Source organism: Eleginops maclovinus, chromosome 4, assembly GCF_036324505.1.
Source record: "Eleginops maclovinus isolate JMC-PN-2008 ecotype Puerto Natales chromosome 4, JC_Emac_rtc_rv5, whole genome shotgun sequence".
NCBI classification, from domain to species: Eukaryota; Metazoa; Chordata; class Actinopteri; order Perciformes; family Eleginopidae; genus Eleginops; species Eleginops maclovinus.
Window position 1 is genome coordinate 32268928 of NC_086352.1, and position 25678 is coordinate 32294605.

Genomic DNA, 25678 nt, shown 5'->3' on the forward strand with positions numbered 1-25678 from the left:
TCAGACAACAACGTTTCCATTGATGGCTTCCGGACTGTTCTGGCAACATTTGGATCAACAACTTTTACAACGTTGTGTTGAAGGTTCCGGACTGTTTGGCTAACAAGGATTGCACTTGAGCCTAATCTTGTCTTTGATTAGACCTCCTTTAATTTTGTCTCCCAAACCAATGCTCGTGTCTATCTTCTCATTTAGTTCCACCAGCACATAATGTGGATGGACCCTTTCTTTTTAAAGGCATGGTATTAACCAACGACTTCAATGGTGTTGTTTCTTCATCCCCAATGGCTGCTTAATTTTGCTTCTTAAAATAATTCTCTGTAGGTCGCTTCCATTTTGGAATACAGTTACAGCTAAATGGACTGATTACTGTGCTATGCAGCTACGAACATGTGTGACACTCTTAAGTTCCCCATACCGTATGCTCAAAACCTGAGATTTGATCAAAAGAAAAGGATTCCACGTGCTGAAAACCACCTCCCTAGTAAGCATTTCTTCTCCGTGTGAAAAAATATGGATCTGTGAACTCTGGGTTGTGACTAAAACGAGCTTCTAGGACACTTCTACTTGACTTTTAAGATAGAATGATAAGGATCATTGTGCAATTGATCAGCAAAGCGATACTTTATGGTGGTCATTATCCCTATAATGACCACTTATTGCCACTAAAGCGCGCATGAAAATAATTATTTAGAATTGGAAAACTTATTTTATAACAACGTACAAAGAAATCACAAAAGAGAGGGGAAGAGGAACAGTGAACAAATGAAAGGAGAAAAGAGGAGATAGGGGGTGGAGAGTTGAGGCGATGGGAGCGTTGACGGCAGTGAGCAGCGGAGGCACATGTCACACCCTATCAGGCGACAGGACGAGTGAAAGATACAGTATTGCCTCTGCCGTGTTAGGAAACCGCGAACACTCCAGCACACGCACACACACAAACACACACGCACCTGCGCGCACACACACAAACACACACACACACACACACACACACACACACACACACACACACACACACACACACACACACACACACACACACACACACACACACACACACACACGGGGAGTAGGCCCAGCCGAGCTTATCTGGCTCCTCCACGGCTGTGCTGCCTCCATGCAGAGCAGCCGTGGCTGTCGGCACAGGCCCGGATCATTTTGGACAGTATCATTAAATGCCACGTCATTACCCGTTATGGAGTAGTGCTCTCACTCCCTTGCCTCTCCCCCGGGACAGTGTATCCCATCTGATAGGTATGGAGAAGTGTGTGTTTGCATGCATGTCAGTGCATGTCGGCGTTGCCGTATGTGTTTGCGGAAAGAGTTTGACGGAGGCTGGCAGAGACAGAGGGCGGAGGTGTCGGCTTGTGGAAATGGGACGGACGGAGTTGAGAGATGGAATTGGCATTACATTTCCGACGTGGCGCGAGGATTGACTTTGACTGGAGCGCAAGGGGGCTATTAGCTTATCTTTAAGGCCGTGTTTGTCACAGCGCTGAGGGCAGCTCTGCCAGAGAGGCCGGGGTGGGGGGGGGGGGGGGGGGGGGGAGTGGAGCCGAGCGTGGGCTGAACGATATGGATAGGTGAAGGCTCCCGGTGGGACTCGCTGCCTGAGCCAGCGAGCTGCGCTGGGAAAGGAGTCGAGGAGAGAGCGGCTAAATTGAAGGTTTATTTATCCAATTCGCTGTCAAGGTCGACTTGTCGGCGAGCTGTCCTGTGTGTGTTCACAAAATGCCAAAATCTCGATGAATTGTTTAAAAAAAGAGAGCGAGCACTCGTTGAGGGGAAGGGGAAGGGGGAATCAATGACCTTTGGTTGCGTCAAGCTTCAAGCTGCCAGCAGCTCTTAAGGCTGTCCTTACCGGCCATTATGGTTGGCTTTTAAAAACAAGGCAGGGAAGAGGGGAGCTGTCGAGCGAGAGTAGTCCAACATTGACACAAACATACACACACAAGGAGAGGATGTACACTGAAGATTCAAGCGCACACACATACCTGCATGTACTACCTAAAAGCCAATTTCCAGGGATTGATTCACATCTTAGATACTAACACGCACAAACAACACAAAGTTCTTTAACTGTTGGTTTAACTCACTGCAATTCCCTGAAACAGCATCATCATAGGCGATTCATCGTTTGCCTCGATTGAGTTTCTATCGCTATCATTTCTATCAGAAGGACACCTACTTAGCTTTTAGCTCATTTTACATGATTGGATGGTGTAGCAGCTCCAAAAGTGAACCCAAGTGCTGCTCATCAGTGATAATCAGTTTATCCTTTTACATCTCAATGAATAAGATCGGTAAGTGCGGTGCACCAGAGCTGATGGGCCATCCTGGTTCAGCATGACTAACCCCCTGGAAATGCATGTTGAATATGAAAAAAGGGCTTTTGATGTAGAGCATTAATCAGCTTGGCTCCGGCTTGAGTTGCTACTGCTGCTGCTGCAGCGCTCTCCTTTACAGGGACCCCCTCGTCAAAGTTTTGGAAGGCCTCTGTCAAAGTGAAAAGAACATGACCTTTAAGATCGTATCAGCATGTTTGCTGGTGCATACACAGCCAGGGAAAGGGTTCAGTGGCCCATCAGAAAAAAAATAAGAGAAAAGACAGGGAAAGAAAAGAAAATTGTAATTCACTCAGAGGGCCGTTTGAAAGAGCAGTTTGCTGACGCTCAACAGTGAGCACATTTAATACCACGGAGGGAAAGAGGAAATGAGGATAGAAATGGCCTCTGCGCCCGGAAAGATTTGTTTTACTTTATTGTTTTTTTTTAACATTCTGAATTTGATAAAGCTCACATTGAAGCTTGATTCATGCAAAGATAACATCTTGGGAGCAATGGAGAAACAGGTGAACATCAAATGTACATAAAATATCAACCTGTCTGACCTAACCCAGTGCATCAGTGGAAAAAATGTGTTTTTTTACTATGTTTGCAGAATATTTCTGCAAGTTCTGCATCAGCTGGAATTTGCAGGTCAGATGGCCATTCTTGAAAGCTCCATTTTCTGTGTGTGTGTGTGTTTGTGTGTGTCTGTGTGTGTGTGTGTGTGTGTGTGTGTGTGTGTGTTTATTGAGTGTTATGAAGAGCTGATAGTGATGTGATGGTGGTCATCAGTCACCTCCTACACCCTGTCTTCTAGTCTGTGGCTTGGCTGCTCACTGTCTGCTCCGTGACACACAAATACACACAAGTCTGCCCACTGACACCAATGTCTGATAGCATCACATGGTCCTAGAACTCAATTTATTATTTATTTTATAATTATTGTATGGTTATGATACAGCTGTACATCAGTTTTTCCCTTTATTACTTAAAGCAGTAGCTTATTGATAGTATGTTGGTTGCTTAGGGGCAGCAGAGCAAGCTTGAAACATAACACTGAGATTGTATCAGCATGATAAGTTTATAAACTATTAGTGTTATAAATTAAAGAGTTGTCAGCAACACAGACATGACCATTTATTTGAAGCTGTGTCTATCTTCTGATGATGGTATGCCCTATATTCATTCTCCTTTTAGCTCTGTTTTGGTCTCAACATCCTCCCGAGGGAAATATGTGTTTTGTTAGTGTTTACTATGTTCAGCAGCTACATACTTACTTTGTCTAATGTTCGGTGCTGGGCAGGTAGTTTTTTCTAAAACCAGCTGTGCAAAAGAGATGGATTCAATGAGGATGAAGCAAAAACAATGAGCTAAAAGACACTAAAATGCTGCCAAGAGCTGATTGGAGACTGTGGAGTTGGGTCATCATTCTCTGTGGTTTGTCACATCTAGGTTTTGAATCTATTGTTAATATAAAAATATATTTATAGGTGAACATATTAAATTTTGTATTTTGATGTTATCGTCTGTTAGCATGTTACTCACATTACCCTTTCATTAACAGCTGGATTCATGCAATATGTTCTGTCCTATTATGAAACTGGAACAAGCTAAATGCATATACAGCTTGAAAATAATCTAGCTAATATCACCATTCAAAAGACTTGGAGCAACTTTATGATTCATTTGGAGTATTAAGCTAGCTACTTAGTTATCTTTTTAATTACATTTTGGTATCATTAAACTCAGCTAGCTTGCTTGTCGGTCACTTTTCTTACTGACATTAGGTATAAAAACGGTATTGTTCAGGTTTTATTTAAATTTTTTCAAAACAGGGCTGATTAGATGGTTTTTTGAGGGCAAAAAAACAAAAGAGCTATAGTAAAGGAGGATTATGAAAAAGAGCATTGAAGCCATTAACTGGTGGTATATATCTTTTTAGAGTCATTTGATCCAATGTCATAATTGTTGCCATGATTCTTTATGAGGCACCTAAAATACTATGTTTATATCTAAAGGGAAAATAAAAAAAACTGCCTTTGTGTGTGGTGCTGGAGCGTTTCCAGTCTCTTACAAAAAGACCTGCTCCTTCCCTTAATATATGCCCTTTCCATATAGATGGCACAACTGTGTATTGCTTTGTTGTAAATCATGGTGCATTTCATGTTCATGGAATGAGCCTAATTCCAAATCCCTGTTTCCATAATGTAATACCGGCCATACACAGTCCTGGAAAGAAACATCTCGTCAAACTGTGTGCAGTGTGTATCCCCTCGGCGTTAGAGATTAAGCTGCATTAACACGTTGTTCCTACGATCTCAGTGGTACATGGTCTGATTACTTAAAGTGCAACGCTAGTCTTTTCAGTTTTTCACAAAGAAAAGTCTCTGGACGTAATGGTTCTCTTTCTCTCTTGAGCTGCATGCATTTCCCTCAAGCATACTGTGATTACAATTTCTATTTGTCCCTCAGCATTCTCTCTTTTTCTCTGTCAGAGTTAAGGAGAGATCACACAATATCTCCTGTGAAAATGTTCCAAGGGATAAATATCCCAGGGCAGCAAAAACCTCCGCCTTTTTCCCCAAACTCCCCCCTATCTGCAATTTGTACTGGCCAACGCAGCATGTTCAAAAGAGAAAGAAGAAAAATGAAATGAATAAATGTCGTCTGATTCCACGAGCCCTGCGTCCCCAAAGCCATTCTGTGATCAAGATCCGTGTCACGTTTGTGCTGTTTACACCAGTGGAATCTAAAGTGGCACACAGGTCCCAGGCCTCGTTTTGATAAAAAAGTGTAAAGCTTAGAGCAATGTGGACATAACTAAAGTAGAAATCACAGGAAGAAAAGGCAATTTCTTCAACCATTTGCCAGGAAACAGGGTCAGGCATCACTTATTTCTTTTAAAGTTTGAAAGATATTTAACAGTCACTGGTCTTTAAATGATGGCCAAATTATTGTGTTGTATTCCCTAATTGTGGCCATCATTCCTGAAAGAGAGACTCAATAAGAGTACCTTTGGGAAGTCAGCCTTTTCCTTTGTGCAGCACATACCTGGAACACTGTATCCACACAACTAAGGAACATTACATCATTAAACTTTTTCTGAAAATCTGTAAAATAGTGCTTACTGAACAATCAAACCTGCCGAAATAAACTGGAGTGCAGGTCATATCATTTTCATACTGTCTACACATGGTAGTTTTATTTTTAGGGACTCTAAACGGGCATATGTGCTTTATATGTGCTACAATTGTGCTTAAATTGTGTGTATCAGTTTTGGACCTGCTCTTGTGTTTTTCAATGCGATCAACGTCAAGATAGAAATGTGCCTCTATGGCTAAATCTGCCACATTTACATAATGGACTCAAGTGCTCATCTTAATTAATGTGCAATGCCTCTTTAAAAAATAAATACAAATAGATGAAGAGAACTTGATATGCTGTGACATTGGTTCACATATTTATTTGACAAAATTGTTCACATTATCTAGTTTGTGTATTTATGAATGTGCTGTCTTGGATACACCCTGTATGAGTACGTGTGTGTACTGTAAGTGTATGTGCATTGAGTAGGTAAATGTAGGTAAATTTCTAGGGTCAATGAATTACTCAAATGGCATAAGTTATCCATTAGTCGATATGTGTCAAAGTTTTCTGGTTATTCTGCTTTTTTTCCCTTAAGTTGTTCAAACTTAGACAGTTTGTTCACAGCTAAGGAAGTTCATTGTTTAGGAAGTTAAGTTTTCTTTTGTACAAAAAATGTCTTATTCAGTGTGTGATTGCCCTAAGCAACAAATTCCCCATGTCACTTCTGGTTCCAGAATAACAAGACGGTAACCAAAATACCAATCTCAAGGCTCAAAGAGCCGTCCACAAAGAAAAGTCAACGCCACGGTGACTTCGTCCGCTACACAGTTTATGGTAAATGCATATTTCTAATTGTCTATACGCCTATAAAGAATGTGTTAATATTACCACGTGTTCATGTCTGTGCAGTATCAAACATGATGTGTATGTCTACAAATGTGCATGTGATCATCTGAAGTTTGATGTCGATCCAGGCCTGATTCGGTGCTGGGAGACTTTGGCTCAGCATCAAAGCAAAATTCAAGAGACGGATGGAGTGAATGAGTGCGGTGTGCCAATCTGCATTTCTGACAGAAAACAGAAAGGGAAAATATTGAAAGATGAATTAGATGAACAATCAGAGGAAAAACTACAACTGGTGGGAAAACAGTATGCTTAAGTAAAAATGGATTAGATCACTCTGCAACTGAAAAGAGTTATGGCCAATTTTGTCAATCATTTGTTACCCAGAATGATTTTGGGTAATAGCATAGACTGTAAATAATGGATGTAGTATCCGTGATGTCACTCATAGGTTTGTAAAGAGCCGTAATGAAGCTCAAAGTGGACGACTCCCACCGTTGACATCTTCTCAGTCTACCTCCCCAAGGTGGCTATCATACGCTCCAGTTTAGCATTGTGGGCGTCTTGCTCGAAGGCTAACCCACGGCTAATTAGCTAGCTAACGAGCTAATGTAAAAAGTGAGCAGATGATACTTTATACATTCTATGGAGCAGACACACTGATAATTAGTGCTAGCGGTGCTAAAATATAAACAAAATAATAATAAAGTTTCACTTACCGAAAAAAGTGGAGACCAGACTTCTTGGACGGTCTGTTAATACAATTCATCGCACAGCAAACCACATTATGTCTGATATTTGCATTCAAAAGGCACCAACACCACCAACATGTCCGACAGGTCAAGTGCAGTGACTGTTAGCGGAGCTAGCAGAGCAGACAACTAGTGGCTAGCGCCCACTGACGGCGCTAACCTGTCAATCAAAGTGACCACGCCCTTAATTATGCATGACTCTAAGCCTTAATATAATTAAAACGGGAGAGTTATGTAGAAATACCCCCTCCTCACAGTTACCACACTGTAAACATGATTATTTCTGCCATGCGGCCATTCGATGAACTGCAGTTTTTGGCACTTCCGTATGTGTTTCACTGCTCAACCCCGGAGGTTGCCTCTTGGGTAATAGCAACAGGTTGCATGTTTTTTTCTAAATACAGAGCAACATCGATGTGTAAAACAGAGCTGGATCCAGAACCCTATCCCTAACCCCTAGGATTTATTTTTTGCAGATGGGGCCAGCCTTCGGAGTGCGCGTTTTTTCTGACCACCAGCATTAATTGATTCCAGTCAATGTCGACGGAAGCGACACCTCACGAAAAAGCGAAGTGTTTTTTTTTCCAACTCTCCACTCTTTTTGTGCTGTCGCTTTCAGTTGAAAACATTTAAACTCTTCAGAATAGCGCTGTTGAGGGCACTGTGGTAAATTGGTGGAGAAGTAGCAGAAGAAGAAGCTTTCTAACAGTTTGTCGGACAAACCAAAAAGACCAAAAAGTGTATTTGTTTGCGCAAGTTGGCCAGTTACTGCTGGTGATTGTGACTTTTTTTGCATCGCACAGACCATCCTCCTGGCTCCAAGACTGTAGGACTGAGCGGTAAGGCTCGTTTAGACAAGGTGGCATCTAGAACTGCAAGAAACTAACAGTGGATGATGTCATTGGGCAACACTGTCAAAACAATAATGTTTTGCTTCTTTCTGTTGCTGGGCTTGATTCATTCTCTGACTTCTTTTGTTGCCATTTTGTGTCCCACCATCTGAATTTCTTAAACTGCCACTCTGTTGGTCTTTTAGAACATCTACCCAAAGGACTGCAGTTGCGAAATAGCTTGTTGGTTAACACTGACACATTTACAGAAATGTGGAATATTATCTATTTTAAGAAATAAAATAAAATAAAGTTCAAGTATCTAGAAACTATTTCATTGGTCTCTGTGTAGTTGCAGAAATATTTCTGTATTTTTAGGTGTTGATTTACTTTTAAAAACAGCTCTAAAAATAGCTTTAGAGACCTTGACTACATAATGAGATTTCAGGATCCTGGGTGTATTTTTGCAAATTGCACCACTGTGTCATTTACAGGTGATAGCTGTTTCTCGTAGATGCTCAATTAAATAACTTTCTTTATTCCTATTTACTGTAGAAATCAGAGAGAAAATTAGACCAAACAACACAGAGAGAACTATGTGTCTTTTATCTGTAAGAGAGGAGGCAAGCAAAATAAAAGTGTGACTTTTTCTTTCCCCATCTTCCCTACAACCAAACTGCTCATCGTACTGAAGGGAGACTTCCATAAATGTTTAATGACATCGGGTACAACCGCCGCTTTGAAATGTGTTGCTCTTTTAATTTCCTTTCTTTTCGTCTTTTTTCTTCGTTAGCTCAGCCTATGCTAATGTCCCTGAATGTCTCGCAGCGTGTCCTGAAGGGAGCCAATTGTGCGCTTGTGATATTGCGCTTTTACTTATGTGCCAATGCTAATTGAGCAAATCATAGTTCCTCTTTCCCCATCTTGCTCCAGCCTTTGATTTTATGCATTTCTTCTCTTGCATCACACATTCAGATCATGTCAGTTACCGCTGTCCAACTTAGAGTCTGTTTTCAGTCACTCTTGTGCATCCAGTTAATAAAACCTAGTTCTCTGCCAGTTTTTACTGCTGTGAGGAGACTAAACAATATACTTAATCCTGACTACAGAGAAGATAAGACAATAAAGAAGGAGAAAGAGGACATGGAAATGAGAAGACAACAACAGAATGAGAGAAAACAACCGTAGAGGTGACCGATGGCTGATCGTGAAACCTTCCCCTGTGTGTGGGATAATAGGAAGTGCTTTGCTTGTGGTGGACAGCACCACTGTCTTTGCTTGTGAAAAAAAGTCCTGTGGTGTTAATCAGTGAGCTGCATCCCCAAAGATCAAGAAGTCGATTCCCCACAATACAGAAAGTGCACAGATAGACCTGTAAAGGTGGTCGAGCACCATTTTTTTTTTTTACAAATAAATAACAGTATATTACATAAAACAAAAAATAAATAAACTTGTGTCTAATACACCTTACCTTAAGCTTATGTGTTGCTTTTTTATAATTTGGTGCCTTACTATTATAGTCTACCTACCAGCAATGTGAACCTGGAAATGTTAAGTACCCTTAAGTTTTATGTTAGAAGTGTAGAGTACAGGTCCCCAGCACATACAGTATACCGTTAAACTGCTGGATGCTAAGTAGCATATGTTGGCCATTTTGCACAATTAGTAGTAATTAGCATATGCAGACAATAGCTAAAACATTGGTTGGCTGATTTGGAGCATTTTGGTATGGATTTTTTAGGTAAATTGACGATATCAAATCCCTTTTTTGACATTTTTAAGATCATAGATTGCAGTTTTGAGTCCCCTTAAACTGAACAATGATTCCAACATTTATCATAATCAGCCGCTGGGAACACACATGTGGCAACTTTCTGGTTAAAACTTACACTTTTTGTGCAAATTGCCCAACATATACAAGTTAGCATCCGGCAGTTTCTTTATCTTGGGGACCCGTACTATATATTTCTCACATAAAACTTTAGTTTACTCAATATTTGTGGGTTCACAAAAGGACCCAAAGATCTGGCAATAACTGTTATGTTAATTATATTAAACAAATTCCTTGGCATATAGTAGGAGTATGTTAGCCATACAATATCAGCATCTTCCTATTGCCTGTCATTACTCTAGCATTGTTCCTTATGCTTTTATGGAGAAAGTGCTAAGAGAAATATGGAGGCGAGACCGGAAGTGATTCCTTACGGAAGTACTGAGCTTCTGTCAGTGGGCTAGGTAAGGATTGGGCTAGTTAACATGTGAGAAGAACTCACAAAAATATACTTCGTTCTTTACATTTATACATAACTTACAGTGGTATGCAAAAGTTTGGGCACCCCTTAGGAAAACCACTGCATCAGTTTGTCACTTGCTGAGCTTTTGAAGCAGCAACTTCATTTTAACATATGTTATACCTTATGGTAACAGAAACATCTCAGTAGTGAAATAACTTTTATTGGTCAAACAGAAACATGTTTATGTGCATTCAAACAAAAATAGGCATGTGCATAAATTTGGGCACCCCTAAGAAATAATTCCATTAATATTTAGTATTGCCTCCTTTTGCTGCAATAACGGCCTGTAGACGCCTCCTGTAGCCACAGACAAGTCCCTTAAGCCTGGCAGGTGGTATTTTGGCCCATTCTTCCACACAAAACGTCTCCAGTTCAGTCAGGTTTCTTGGCCTCCGTGCATGGACAGCCTTCTTCAAATAAATCCATACATTTTCAATGATGTTAAGGTCTGGGGACTGGGATGGCCATTCCAGAACATTGTACCTGTGCTTCTGCATGAATTCCTTGGTGGATTTTGATCGGTGCTTAGGATCATTGTCCTGCTGAAAAATCCAACCCCGGCGTAGCTTCAACTTTGTGACTGACTCTAGAACATTCTTGTCAAGAATCTCCTGGTACTGTAAGGAATTCATGTGGCCCTCAACTTTAACAAGTTTTCCAGTACCTGTGCTAGCCACACAGCCCCATAACATGATAGATCCTCCACCAAATTTTACAGTGGGCAACAAGTTCTTTTCATTGAATGCAGTGTGTTTTTTTCGCCATGCATACCTGTTCATGTTATGACCAAATAACTCAATCTTGGTCTCATCTGACCACAGTATTTTGTTCCAAAATGCTTCTGGCTTGTCCAGATGTGCTTTTGCATACCTCATGCGACTCTTCTTGTGATTAACACTCAGGAAAGGCTTTTTGCACATCACCCTTCCAATGAGCTCTTCCTGGTGCAAAGTACGCTGGATTGTGGAACGGTGAACAACTACACCATCAGCAGCCAGATGTTGTTGTAGTTCTCTGGAGGTGGTCTGTGGCTTCTCTGTGACCATTTTCACCATCCTTCGCCTGTGCCTTTCCCCTATTTTTGTCGGCCTACCACATCTTTCCTTCACACGGACTGTTCCTGTGGCCTTCCATTTCACAACTACGTTTCTGACTGTGGAGACAGACAGTTTAAACCTGTCAGATAATTTTTTGTACCCTTCTCCTAATTTATAATGTTGGATTATCTTAGCTTTCAGGTCAGTGGAGAGTTGTTTTGAGGTCCCCATCTTGCCACTCCCTAAGAAAGAACCTAGGCCAGGCACAGCCAGCTATTACCTATGTTAAATAGCCTTTTTCATGATTGGTTCCACCTGTCTTTGTAATTGAAGGTCTAATGAGCTAATCAAAGCAATTTTGTGCAGCAACCTGTCAGCTATAAATCCGTACAGGTGTTGAAATGAATGCTATTTATAAGGGTGCCCAAACTTTTGCACATCCCATTTTTTGCATTTTATTTTATTATAATAAAACTATGTAATGCTACCCTAAGAATTTTGGTCTGGAAAACACTAAAACGTCTACATCTTTGTAGGAAAACAAATGTTGTTGCTGTGATCTTCTATTATAAAGGAAAAGCAAATTGTCATGAAATCTCAGAGGGGTGCCCAAACTTTTGCATACCACTGTATATCTTGATTTTTCTTCACACTGTACATTTTACGTTTATATACTGTATGCCATTCCCTGCACACTTGATGTAAACAGTATCTTACTTTTAAATTGTGTTAGCTGTAATTTGGCCCTTCATAGTGCTTATTTGTTAGATATTCTACAGTTTCCTATGTTTGACGGTAAAGCTTTACATTCTATTATTTTATGTGTGTTTATTTATGAAATGATGTGCAATGCCTTAGTTTAACATGCTTCTGTGACAAAAAAACTTTCCACGTTTGGGATCATTAAAGTACATCTTATCTCAAAAACAGTTATCCCAGGCATATATTTATTTAAAAGTAACAAAAATCACATGTTTTCACAATCCTTTTCTTAATTTGGGCCCCTGCTCCTCTAACATCCTCTGAACCTGCCTGCTTCAAAATATTTAACCTTTCACCTCTTTTTTGGTTCACACAGCGACCTTACTGTGTCTGAATGTTCACATGTACCGCTCTGTGTGTGTGTGTGTGTGTGTGTGTGTGTGTGTGGTTCAGTCTTGGAGTGATGGTGAAACCACGAGGAGGAGGGGTGACTTTAATCCTGAACTTTCCACCCCCAAGGTAAAGACTGAGAGGATAAAAGGAGAATTTAGCCAGGACCCCCTTGTGTGTTGTCGGTGTGTGTGTGTGTGTGTGTGTGTGTCTGTGTGTGTGTGTGTGTGTGTATAGGGCACTCGCATTCCGCGCAAATCTTGGGCTCGGCCGTACAGAATGAATGGGTTCAGTGCTGCGGCCGGACAGAAAAATCAATGCTTCATATGAGGAGGCTGCGGGGGTTAGGCCTCCGTGTTCATGTCAACAAGGCTATTGGTTTTCTTAATACTCCAAAGTTGGCGTTTCCCCGCTTCGGGAGGGCCGGTGAGGTGACTTGTGTGGTCAAAGCTTAACAAAGGGATCCTGCCTTCTAGCCTTTGCTGTATTCCTTGGCCGAGGGAAGCCAAGCCAGGATTAATTACCAAGTGTGCCGGCTGGATATTAGTTGTTGTTTTCTCCCATTGTCACATGGCACCGCTGGACGTAGGCTTTAGGGAGTAGCTTGTGTGCTGCAGAGAGCCGGCTAATGCTGTTAGATGGAGTAACAAAGTTAAATGTAATAGTAGTGTGGGGTGTGGCAATCATGCTGCCTCAGTATGGCTTTCAAGGAATAATCAATGATACCTCGAATAAGATTATTTAACAAGGCAGAGAACCAGTCATTCTACCGAACAGAAAGATGAGTTCAGATTTTCAGACAAAATATAAACTATATCTCACATAAGAAAGATTTAACCGTACAAGTTTTAGGGCAGCAATCAGATTCTTTAAAACAAATTGTTCCATTTGCACATTTTCTTTCAAAATATGAATTGATTCTAATCAGGTGATTACGATGAGTTTGGTTGGTCTATTAAAAAAAAGAAAATGGTGAAAAACACAGTATTACTTTTTAAGTTTTATCCAACAGTTTTACTGGAAAAAGTGTTAGCATCTGTCACTGTATTTGTTTGCATAGCTATGCTGATCTCTTCTTAATTAAACCCTCCATCTAAATGACAGGTGACAAATAAAAAAAACACAACTAAATATTCACTTTGAGAAAAATTAAAAACCTTTGTTATTTGAAAAAGTAAACCATTTTTTCAAATAAAGTTTTTCATACATTATGAATCAATTAATCATTGCCATTTTGCTTGTGCAATTGTCCAGCTTTTCAGACAAAAGACAACATTATACCTAAATGACTGTACTTATTTATACATTTGAGGTACCTGTGCTACTAGTTTTACTCTAGCTATGCCTACCTAAATTAAACATCCTCATAAGTCAATGTATGATTGATTTTCAAACAATTAATACTAAGAAACTGACAGTGGCCATTCTGCTGCACAGCAAGTACATTAAGTGCATTTATTTGGTATTATTCATTTTTGTTTACTTCAGTTACATTTTATAAAGTAAGGCATTTTAATACAATTGTTTTGTTGAAGATGAGCGCTTTTTCCACCAATGTAATAGAGTAAGAGGAACTTTAAAACACAAAAATGTGCATATCTACCGTGTTGCACAATGGATACCTTGTCTTTTAACTGCAAACCAAATCCACCTAAGAGTTCAAATACATAACATGAACCTGAGTACCTTGAACTTGATATTTTATCAAATAGTCTGCTGAACAGGAAGTATGAAAGAAAAAGCCAAAACCGTTTCCTTGATCGTTGATTCAACCATTCAAGTCTTTATTACTCTTAACAATGTAACTACATGTCTAAGTTATTTTCTCCCATACACACACACACACACACACACACACACACACACACACACACACACACACACACACACACACACACACACACACACACACACACACACACACAGTCGTTAGTGGCACTATGCTATAGACAGCTAACCTATAGGGAGGGGTCTGAGGGTCGGCGGAGGCAGGGCCGACCCAGCCGTTGAGCATTGCTCACCCAGAGCAATCGGATGAAAACGCAGTGCAGATGTAATTTGTTTTCAATGGCTGTTTCAAAAGAATAATTGTGGTGACACTGGCCGGTCGATAGTATGGATTTTTTTTTCGAGTGCAGTGTGTGTGTGGCGCTAAGAGAGGGCAGGAAATACAACGCTGCAGACCCAAATACAATAAAAATGGATTGTGTGTGTGTGTTTGTGGGAGTATTTGCAGGTCTGGTAACCATCACTGGGCCCAGGACATCATTGGAAGGATTACTAAATGTGTCCTATGGGCTGGCTATAGGCTGGGGTTCTCTCTCCGTCTCTCAGCTTGCCTTTCTTTCCTTCTTTTCTTTCAGGGGTAAAACAACGACCAGCCTTCAGTAAAGTCACTTAATTTGAAACACAGCGCAGGGAGAGAGGAGGTGGGGTTAAAACTGTGAACATAAACATGGTAGGACATTGTGTGTGTTTGTGTGTGTGTGTGTGTGTGTGTGTGTGTGTGTGTGTGTGTGTGTGTGTGTGTGTGTGTGTGTGTGTGTGTGTGTGTGAAGGAGGGAATTTCCAGGGCTAAACACTGCCATCAATGTAAATTCTACTGCCATTTTCAAAGAAGTCTTACCACTAGTGTGTCCTCTGTTTAATGAAATGAGAATATCACTGTAGACCATTTCTCAAACATTAAAATGAATGTGCAGATTAATTTTATATTTGCCAGAAATACTGAATATACATATTTATTTTTCATGAAAATATAGTTTTCTTTTTCTTTGCAACTTCCAGCTTTCAATGTCTCCTTTATACTGTAACCCCACAGAAAAGGTTGAATCACATTGATGATGGTTATATTCAAACTTTTCAAAGAGCAATGCCTGATCATTTTACACGTATGCCGTATGCATTCAAACACCCACCATCAACACACTCACATTATGGTAAACTTAACATGCTTTTTTTTCAGTATGTTTTATTTTTACAAGGATTTTCATTCATTCTGTTAAAATGACAGCGGTTGGACAAGCATTAGCAATCCACACACACACACACACACACACACACACACACACACACACACACACACACACACACACACACACACACACACACACACACACACACACACATACACACACACACACACACACACACACACACACACACACACACACACACACACACACACACACACACACACACACACTCTTTGAAACACTCCAAAGAGTTCCCATTAGGACTAAAACCTCACGACACAAAAATAATTCATGTAATCACATATGTCTATTTGCGTCAGATTAATGCACGTGGAACAGCAAAAACTATGTGTGTTTTACATACCTCATACTGCAAACCTTTGCAAATATTTTTCATTGTAGCTTGAGTTGAACTTTTTTGTATGGCTTCTTTCAATATACCTGTAATACATTTTTAAGTATTTTTCTTTTCATAATTTCTTCTATTTTCTTTGTGCAGCCAGTGCCTTTATTTTAAAGCAAAGTTGAATTGAGGACACAGAGAGGATGAAATGCGACGAATGGTCCATAGCCGGATTTGAACCCGAGTCCTCCGCACCATCTCTAACAATTGAGCTAAACAGCAGCCTGTATATATATATATTTTTTACATTAAAGCAAGTTCCTTGTACTGTATATGAAAACCTACTTGAAATAAACCTGATTCTGATAACCACAGTTCCTGTACACAGTATAAAATGTTTCGCTCCTCCATGAGATTACCCCCTATAATCGCTTCTTATAATAACCGTCTCTTTCCTCTGCTGACTTAATGCACTCTCCAACTCCTGAATGGGCTAATTTGTCGCCCGTCCCCTACTTTCCCTTTGTCCTTCCCCTCACTCCCTGATCTCTCCTCATATGGCATTTCTATTGCCACATAATGGCCACTTTGACCATTTGCCAAAACAGACACTGTTTTTCTGGGCAATGAGGTTGGGGGCAATTCTAATTCGTCACGGGAGGTGTTGTGGACACCGGTGGGTTCATTGAAGGGGTGGGACTGTGTGACATTAAATGAGTGAAGGTAGATTTAGACCGCACACAGGGGCCTGGTGGAGAGGGACATACAGTAAAAGCACAATATTCCTCCATAGCTCCGTAGTCCGAGCCCTGGCTGACACTCCCCCCGCCTCCACCTCCCTTCTCTCTCTTGGTCTTTCTGCACCATTCCCTTGCCGCGGGTGGTCACCAGAGACCAGACTGGGGCTGATTTATTCTCCCTCTCTCCTGTCCTCTGCCTGACTGCCTCTGCAATGGAGAAATTTCCTTTCTGGCTCCCTCTCTCCCCAGCAGCAGAAGTGGTACAGGGAAAGTAGAGGAATGAGAATGGGGGGGGGCTAACATTAATACGTTCCCCTAATACACTGTCCTACTCTGTCTACTCCCACTTTCCCACCCCGCAGGTCGCCACTCGCCAACTATGTCTTCCTCAAAGAGCATGTGTATGTAGTGAGTACATATAAAGGTGCACAGTGTCATTTCATTATGTGAACCATTTCTGTCGTGCAAGAACTCCAACTCCAACACTTCCTGTGATAAGATTTTGGAAACCTACTTTTAAAAAAGGCTGGATCCTTTACCTATCACATAGATATTAAAGTATTAACAACAGTAATGCTTTTAATTAAAAGGCTGTAATTGATAAGGATTGTCGCAAGAGCTGTTATATACAAAGAGAATGGTTGCTCATTGTGGAGCTCAACCAGTTGTCAAAGTAACCATGTTTGGTTTATTAAAAAGCACCATTTAATTTGAGGATATTTAAGGAGGTGCTAGTTACATTTCTGGGTTTTCCCTTTCCTGTAGTGTGTACTATGTTTTTTGTGTATGTAAATGGTCTGCAAAAATTAAAATCTCAGAGTTTCTGCCCCCTGCCTGAAACGCCCCCATTGGACTCCTTTGTTTATTTCCGTAACAAAATGATGTCACTATGTAACACTTGTGCTCATATTGGCTAGCGCTCCAACAGATTCTAAGTGATAGGCTAGTAGGCAGGACATTTCTGACACAACTCTAAGCTGTTGACCAATCAAAACAGAATCAGCTAGCTAGCCAATCAGAGCAGACTGGGCTCTGGTTTCAGACAGAGGGTGAAAGAGGTGCTGCAGCACAGACAGAATGAGAAAAATAAAGAGCTTTTTGAACATCAAAGCATGGAGATGTTTCACAGGAGAGACACAAGAACATGAAGCACAAAATGTCCTTTTTAAAATCTTTATGAATATTTCACCTAATTTATGAGGACATTTAGTAAGACGCACAATCTTTAAAACATTTTTGGAGTAAAGTGCCCTGAGTCCAAAAAAACTCACACATTTTATTGATCGGTTGTGTAGTATCAAGCTAATGTAGAGCCTTTTAGTCTGTTGCAAGCTTTTAATCACTTTGTAAACGATGTCTTAAAATCAAAGTGGTATATTTGAGGGGTGGGAGCAGAAGTGGATTCTTATCTCCTACAATTCTGAATGATTTCACATTCTAAAGATAGTCGTTAAATCAAAAAAAGGGACATTGTAGACTTTTTGATGTCTGCATTGAGTTTGTTGTAGTTGAGTCAGGCTGACTGTTTCAAGTTCCTTCAAGCTGTTGTTGCCAATAGAAATCTTAAATCTCAGAATCTCTGCAAAATATGCTCATTAAATATATTAAAGAAGAAAATCCTGCAAAAAAGACATAACCTTTACCCAAAGACTTCAACTACTGCAGTCGCCCAATCCTAACAACAAGACTACCACCTGTTTTATGTTCTGTGCTTTTTCAGAAAAAAGTGTGTCTATGCAATATACCTCTTCTTACAGGATCTGCAGACTTCCCGAGGCTCATTCAGAGAGCAGTGCTTTAGCTGCACCTCATAGCAGTGAGCTTCGGAAGCACGGTGACACTCGTTACACCAGCTGGCGTCGGGGCTAATTGCCAGCGGAATGAAATGATCCTACAGATGCTGACAGGTGAGAGGGTGCTCAACCATGACCGACAAAATATTTCTCTAGTGGCCAGTATGTGAGGAGGATTGAAGAGAGGTTCTATGCAGATATGCAAGCAGACTTATGCAAATTCCTGCATGCAAGGAAGACAAATAAGTGCTTACACGTTCCTCTTTTATCAAACAAAAATCGTTCATTTTCGTGTGTTTGGCGTAATATAAAAGAACCGTTCCTGTACAACATAAAAGAAATTTGAAGATCAACCCTTGAACTTTTTCTGATCAAAGTAGCCCAACAATGGTTTGTATGATACCTCATGAAGGGGAATTACCCTTCTTTGTGCATTGTCAAGTTATCGGGGGATTCTTAACTTCTGCCCAAACTTGAAAAAGGCCTTGGCCATCAACAGGGTAAAATGGACACAACTCAGACGGTTTCTTCGTTCTTCTTTCATTTATTTTACTAAAGTCATCAGTCCGAATACGTCTTTTATAGATAGGTTGAAAACCTTTACAAGAAAACAAAACACAAAATACAGCATTTTCATAAACTGCCTCTCATTACATTCACTGTTTCACCAAACAAACATTTCTCCCATATTTGCACTAGTGCGTCATTACAAGCTAACATTAGCACACCACAGTCAGATATAAATGACACTAACTAAAGCACTTAAACTCGCTTTAACAATCGAAATTAACATTCAAAGATCTACAGATAAACATCAAAACATGATCCTACCAGTAGCATCCCTGGAAATGGCCAGTTAGTTAAGCTCCCGTCCTTCAGCAGTCAACATGTGCCTTGCAAACACTCACACACCACCTGCGCTACAATGACTCCGCTTTTCCTGGCATGAGAACTACTTCCGGTTTCAAAATAAAAGTTTATTTTCTTTTCAAAACAAAAGTCTCTTTTAAGTTCGATCTAACAGCACACCTCCCACTTGAGCTCCTGGTACCAGAACCCAAGGAGGTCACGACACTCTTCTCTGGACTGTGCCGATCTTCTCTTCATTGCTCCTCCACTGGAATCAACACAACAAGACGCCTGACGTCTCTGTGTAGGATCGTAGCAGGGATCTTGCTGGAAAGCTTCCTCGCCGCTGAGGTTCTACTACCATGTTCTTCACGGGATGGCTTCTTGATCATGACTGGATAGCTAGGAAACGTCCTGACTTTGACGTCTCTTACGACTCCTTTCTTGTCAGGAAATGCACTGATCACTCTGCCTAGTTTGAACTGACCTCTTAAGGCGTTCTGATCCGCAAGCCAAACAATGTCTCCTTCTGCAACATTCCTCTCCTTCGTGTGCCATTTGCTCCTTACAAAGAGATTCGGGCCTGCCAATTGACACCACTTCTTCCAGAACTTCTTCACCTCTGACTGGATCACTCTCAGCCTTTTGTAGGGGTAACCCTCAAACTGGAAGTCTCCTGGGTCTCCTCTCAAGCTCGCCCGCCCCAGCAGGAGAGAGTTTGGAGTGATATACTCCACGCAATCCTCTTGGCTTTGTGCTCTTGCATCCACAGGCATCTCATTAGACATATTGGCCGCCATATACACAAAGGTCTGGAATTCCCCCCATGTGAAGACTCCATTACCACCTACGTTCTGGAGAGCTCTCTTTACAGTCCGCACCGCTGCTTCAGCTGCTCCATTTCTATGTGGCGAGTCTGCCGGATGGATCTTCCAGGACCACTTTGTGCCGTTCTTTGCCGCCTTTTCTTCCACTCCTGAGCTTTCCAGTTTCCCCAGGAACCGGTAGAGGTCTTCAAGGGCAGGTTTGGCCCCAACGAAGTTTGTGCCTGGGTCAGACCATACCTTGCTGGGGTGTCCCCTCAGTGATGTGAATCGTTGGTAAGCAAGCATAAATCCTTCTGCAGACATGTCACTGACAATGTCAGCGTGAATGGCTCTGGATGCCATGCAACTGAACACAATACCCCACACCTTCAGCCTCACTCTCTTCTTCACCTCATCTTTCACTTCATATGGCCCGAACAGGTCCACGGCGGTGAACTGAAATGGAGCTGCTGGCGTGGTTCTCTCAGGTGGTAGGTCGCTCATTATTTGTTGACACCGTTTTGCTTTCACTCTCCTGCAGGTTACGCAATTGTCCACTACTTTTTTGACTATCCTTCTTCCCCTAACCACCCAGGCTTTCCTTCTCATCCTCAACAGTGTTCCTGCTATACCCTCATGATTGGCATTGTGGGCTTCTCGTGCAAGCAATGTAGAAATCCACGCATCTTGAGGGAGGATGGGCACTAAAGATTTATCATCTCTGAAGACCTGAATTCTGCCGCCGCAGAGAATGAGTCCATCTTTGTCCTTAATCACCACAAGCCTGTTTAGGGTAGTGTCGGGAAATGTAATGCCTTCTTGAGCTGCCAAGCAGAGAGCTCTGAAGGCATGCTCACAGTCTTCAACATTGAGCACAAAAGCTTTAGATTTCTCTTTTGAGGGTGATGCCTCCCACTTTAATTTCTTTGTGGTTTGGTCTTTGAGGCCCAGCCATCTGTCAGCAGCCCGTCTCACCCAAGCAACGACATTCACCAGCCTGGACATGCAACTAAACCTCTTCACCTCCAAAAGATTTTTGATGGCTGAGTTGGAAAGTGTTACTCTCAGCGCAACTTCACCCCGTCTCATTTCTGGATCGGTTTCCGATGCATCAGGGCAGACAATCAGGTGGGTTGGGTTAACGTCATTTTCTTCAACCGAATCTTCAGCTTCGGTTTGGTCCTGAGTGGTGACCCCTCGGCATCTCTTCACTTGACCCCTTGTCATCACTGCTGAAAAGGCCTTCCTCTGCAGCTTACTGATGCTGTCCCTGGCGTCAATGACCACTTCCTCAGCTGACTTTATTGGCCATTCTTCTAATGGCCTCCTCAAAAACTCTGGTCCACTTTGCCATGTCTCTTGCAGATCCTTCAGCGCAGCCCCCCTCGTAATGGTGTCAGCTATATTGAGGGTCCCTGGGATCCACCACCAGTCTTCAACTGATGCAGACTTTTGGATTTCGCCTATCCTGTTAGCAAAGAATGTCTGGTAGCCATAGCTGTCTCGGTGAATGGCTCCCAATACTGTCTGGCTATCAACTAGATGAAACCAGCGCTCTATCTCCATCCGGCCATGCCTTTCCACATACTTTCTCAGCCTAGCTGCAAACACAGCGCCACAGACCTCAGCTTTGACTGCATCTCCTTTTTGGTCCAGTGGCGTCAGCTTGGCTTTGGATTCCAGAAGTCTGATGTCTATACCTTCGTCCGTTTCCCATCTAAGGTATAGAACAGCTCCGTAGGACTTGTCACTGCCATCTGAGAAAGTGATAGCCCACGGTTTTCCCTTCCAGCCTCGTGGTGTAAGGCTTCTTTGGAACTTCACTTGTCCCAGCTGTGCATACTCCTCAAACAGCTTGATGGCCTCCTCCCTGAGGCCCTCGGAGAGTGGCTTGTCCCAGGTGTTTTGGGCCAGATTTCCACTTGCTGTCTCCTGAAAAGCTTTCCTAACGAGTATGGCACCTTTCTGCTTCAGTGGTGTGACGAGTCCTATAGGGTCATAGAGCCCAGCAACCTGACTCAGCAGTAGTCTTCTGGTGAGAGGATCAGGTGTATTTGATCTCACCTCCTCCATCAATAGGTCTTGGCCTGTTCTCATCTTTCCTCTCCTTCTGGAGAAGTTGATCGATGCCATCAGGTAGAGTTTGTCTTCCTCTACTACATATCCAATACCTAACGCCTTATTGTCCTCGTCTCTCAACTGATTTGGCAGGACAAATGTTTTGTGCGTCTCAGGGGGCGTCCTCGTTGTGGGGTCTGCTACTCCCCTTTCTTGCCTCCCACTTTGCATAGACTGGACCCATGGCTTCAAAGAAAATCCACCTGCTTGCAGAATTTCCTCGATCTCCTTGGTCACTTCGCTCAGTCTGTGCGCATCATTGTGAGATGTCAGGACATCATCCATGTAGCTGTCTTCCTCCAGTACCCTTCGCGCCTCCTCCAGGTGAGAAAACCTGGTGAGCCTTGCAGTTTCTCGCATAGCCAGCTGTGCTATGCATCCAGCGGGCCTGTCACCTATATTCACCCTTGTGATGACATACTCCCCCATCTCTTCGTCTTGCTGGTCTCTCCAAAGGAATCTGTGAAGATGCATCTCGCGTTCCTCCAGCCACACAGAGTTATACATCTTCCTGATGTCTCCTAAGGCTGCATGCACTCCTTTCCTAAACCTAAGCAGGACGGCCCTGATGGGGTTCAAGACATCTGGCCCTTTGAGCAGGAGGTCGTTCATGCTCACTCCTCTGAATCTTTGACTGCTGTTCCACACAAGGCGCACTGGAGTAGTGACTGAGTGGGGATTTGGTGCTACCAGATGACTCACATACCAAACTGGTCCCCTCCAGTCTTCAGCCATCTTCTTTGTGAGTCTCTTTGCAGCTCCGCGCCCAACCATCTCATGGACTTGGGCAGTGTAAGCAGCAAACCACTCTGGTTCCTTCCTGAGCCTTTTCTCAGTCCTTAAAAAGGTGGCCTCCACTCCACTTCGGTTATTGGGAAGGCAAGCAGGATCCATTATCCAAGGATACCTTGCATCCCAGTGTGGAGACTTGCTGTGTTCATCCTCCATGACGTAGGTAAGGCCATCTTTTATTACTTCAAACTCTCTTTCCTCTGCTAAGGTCATCTCCTTTCCACCAGGCTGGCAGCTCCCACAACGACATCCACCACACTTCGGCTCGCAGGCTGCACCGATACTATCCCATCTCCACCACTCAAGGAAGTCACGGTGAGTTGCAGCTGTATGCCTAGCTTCAACGATGGTGTCTTGCATGTGAACTGTCTTGGTCATGAAGGGGGCCTCAGCAGGGATCTCCTCATATCTGATAGCAGCTGTCCTCATAGAACGAGCAAAGTGCGTCTTCGACTCATGTGCCGCCATGTTCACCTGCTCAAACAGATCAGGGTGTGCTCCGCCCACCGTCTTTCCGAGAGGGCTCTCCCACAAGACGAGGTCTCCCACAACTTTCACCCTTTGTGGGGCGAGTCTCCCTTCTCTGTGACTAATGAGCAACTCAATCTGCTCAGGTCTCCTCAGCTCCTCAAGTTCAACTTCTGGAAAGAATCTCCTCAGCTCTTCAGCCCTGACAGCTTGGTGAACTTTGGCGATCTCTTTCAGCCCATAACAGACTAGTTCATGGGCCCTCTCAGTTCCCTTGGAGGTCTTGATTCGAACCCTGAGGAGATATCTTCTTGTGGCTACTTTGGTAGCCATTCCACCCACTCCATGCACAACAAGTGTGATCTTCTCACTCCTAAGATTCAATCTGTTGGCTGCTTTGTGAGTGATGTAATTGGTGTCCGAAGCCAGATCCACAAGGGCTCCGATTTTTTCACCTGCATTAGCGGTCACTTCCATTAACATCATAATGACGGGAAGTTCTCTTAATCCACTTTCTTCGAGGAGGCTCACCTGGTGCTCAGCAGGACTGCTGACCTTCGACGAATTATTGGTGAAGGCCTTCCTGCACTTCTCAGCTAGCTCTGGGGTAAGTTCTCCCAAGAATCTCTTCTGTTCCTCAGTTAAGCTCTTTTTGTCTCTGTCATCTGTCTGAGGTTTCTCAAGTTCACGCCTCTTGGTGTTCCCTCTTGGACAGAGAAAGAAGTGGTGATCTGAGGAGCCTCTCTTTTTGCAGTCTACATTCCTGCACAGGTAAGTGTCTCTGCAGCCGTCATCATACTTATGACACCCTAAGCACTCCCTGCATGCACCAATCCTTTTCACAGCAGCTTCCTTTTCTGACAGCTTCAGACCTCTGAACTTCTTGCAGAAGAAAATCTTGTCCTTATGTTTCTCATCTCCACAGATAATGCATCCCTCTTCAGCATCCTCTTTCTTTGTGGCTTTAGTTGAGGCATATTTCCTGTTAAAGTTCCTTTCTGCCTTGTCTGACCTCTCTGGCTTGTCTGTGATTTGTAGGTGCTCTAGCCTTTCGAAGATCTCCTCTTGCTTCTTCAGAAAAGCTAATAGTGCATCAAAGTGGTTATCTTCAGTTACACCATTGCTAGGGTCCACCATGAGCGTCAGCCAGTCCTTCTTCAAAATCTCAGGAAGCTTGCTCTCTAAAGACTTCACCACCAGTGGGTTTTTGATGGCACCGGTACTTCCTAGATCTGTGAGGTCAGCGAGAGCCTTTTCGATGGTCTGGATAAGGTCTACTACCTTCCTCGGTTGATTCCCTTTAACTGGCTGAATCTTCTCGAGCTCTTCGACAATTTCTAGAGCAATGGCATATGTATTACCGTACCTATTTGCCAGCACTCTGAAAACATCATCAGCTGTGCTGTAGGTAGACAAGCGGAGATCTTTAACAATCTTTTCTTCCACACTATCAAGAAGCTGAATCTTCTTCACCTCTGGTGAACCGGTTGGCTCTCCCTGCTTCTGCAGGCTTTCCCAGTCTGTCCTCCAGCGGTGGAAGTCTCTTTTGCAGCCGCTAAACGTGGGAAGTTTGGTTGGCTTAATTCTCACTATTGGTGTTGTTGGTCCAGTGTGTTGTTGTTTCACAACAGTACCTTGCCTCTCCCCAGCTATTCTCCGCGCTCTGGCAAACTCACCTTTTCTCATGTCTAGCTCATTGTAAGCCACTCTCAGGTCCCTGCTTCGTTTTCGAAAGTCTTTTTCCTCTGCTGCAGGAATCCATGACTCCCAGGCTGCGAATGCGTCAGATGTTCCTTTAATCAACTTTTCCAGTATGCCATGTTGTATTTCAAATCCTTCACAGTTGCTGCCTTCCACAGGTAGTGCATATGTATGCCTAGAGGCCTTTTCTGCTTCTTCAAAAGCAGCCTCTAGCATCTCCTCTCCATATCTGCTCCAGAGGTTGGCTTGAACAATCTGCTTTACATCATTGAACTTTTGTTCACATTCACTGGAATATTTACTTAGGTCTGCATCTTGCGCCGGACTAAGTACATCATCTTTACCTTCTTCATTGGCTGCTAGCTCTGCTTCTAAACCATCCCGGTAGTCATCATTGGCTTCGATAACTCTTCTTGAATCGGCAGAGAAATTAGCAAATTCTTGTCTGAGTTCTAACTCAGTTAAATCGCCTGCTTTCCGACTGAGATAGTTAGCTTGCTTGGTGAAGGAGGTCTTTGCAACGGTCCTGTATTTCTTAAGCTGATCCAGAGTTTTGCTGAGAGCTTCTGTTGCCATCTTGAATTTGATGATTTCTTCTCTCTCTCTTAAACTCTCAGCTTATTTATTCAGGTTTACTGATTTTATTTCAAGCACCTTGAATATCCTTGCTGTTTAGTCTGTCCTCTGCATCCACACCACTGAAGCCGTTAATCTTCTAGTCTTGATGCAGCTCTTTAGTTAGCAATCAGCTTGGTTTTTCAACTGGCTTGGTTTTCAACTGGCTTGGTTTTCAACTGTCAAGTTATCGGGGGATTCTTAACTTCTGCC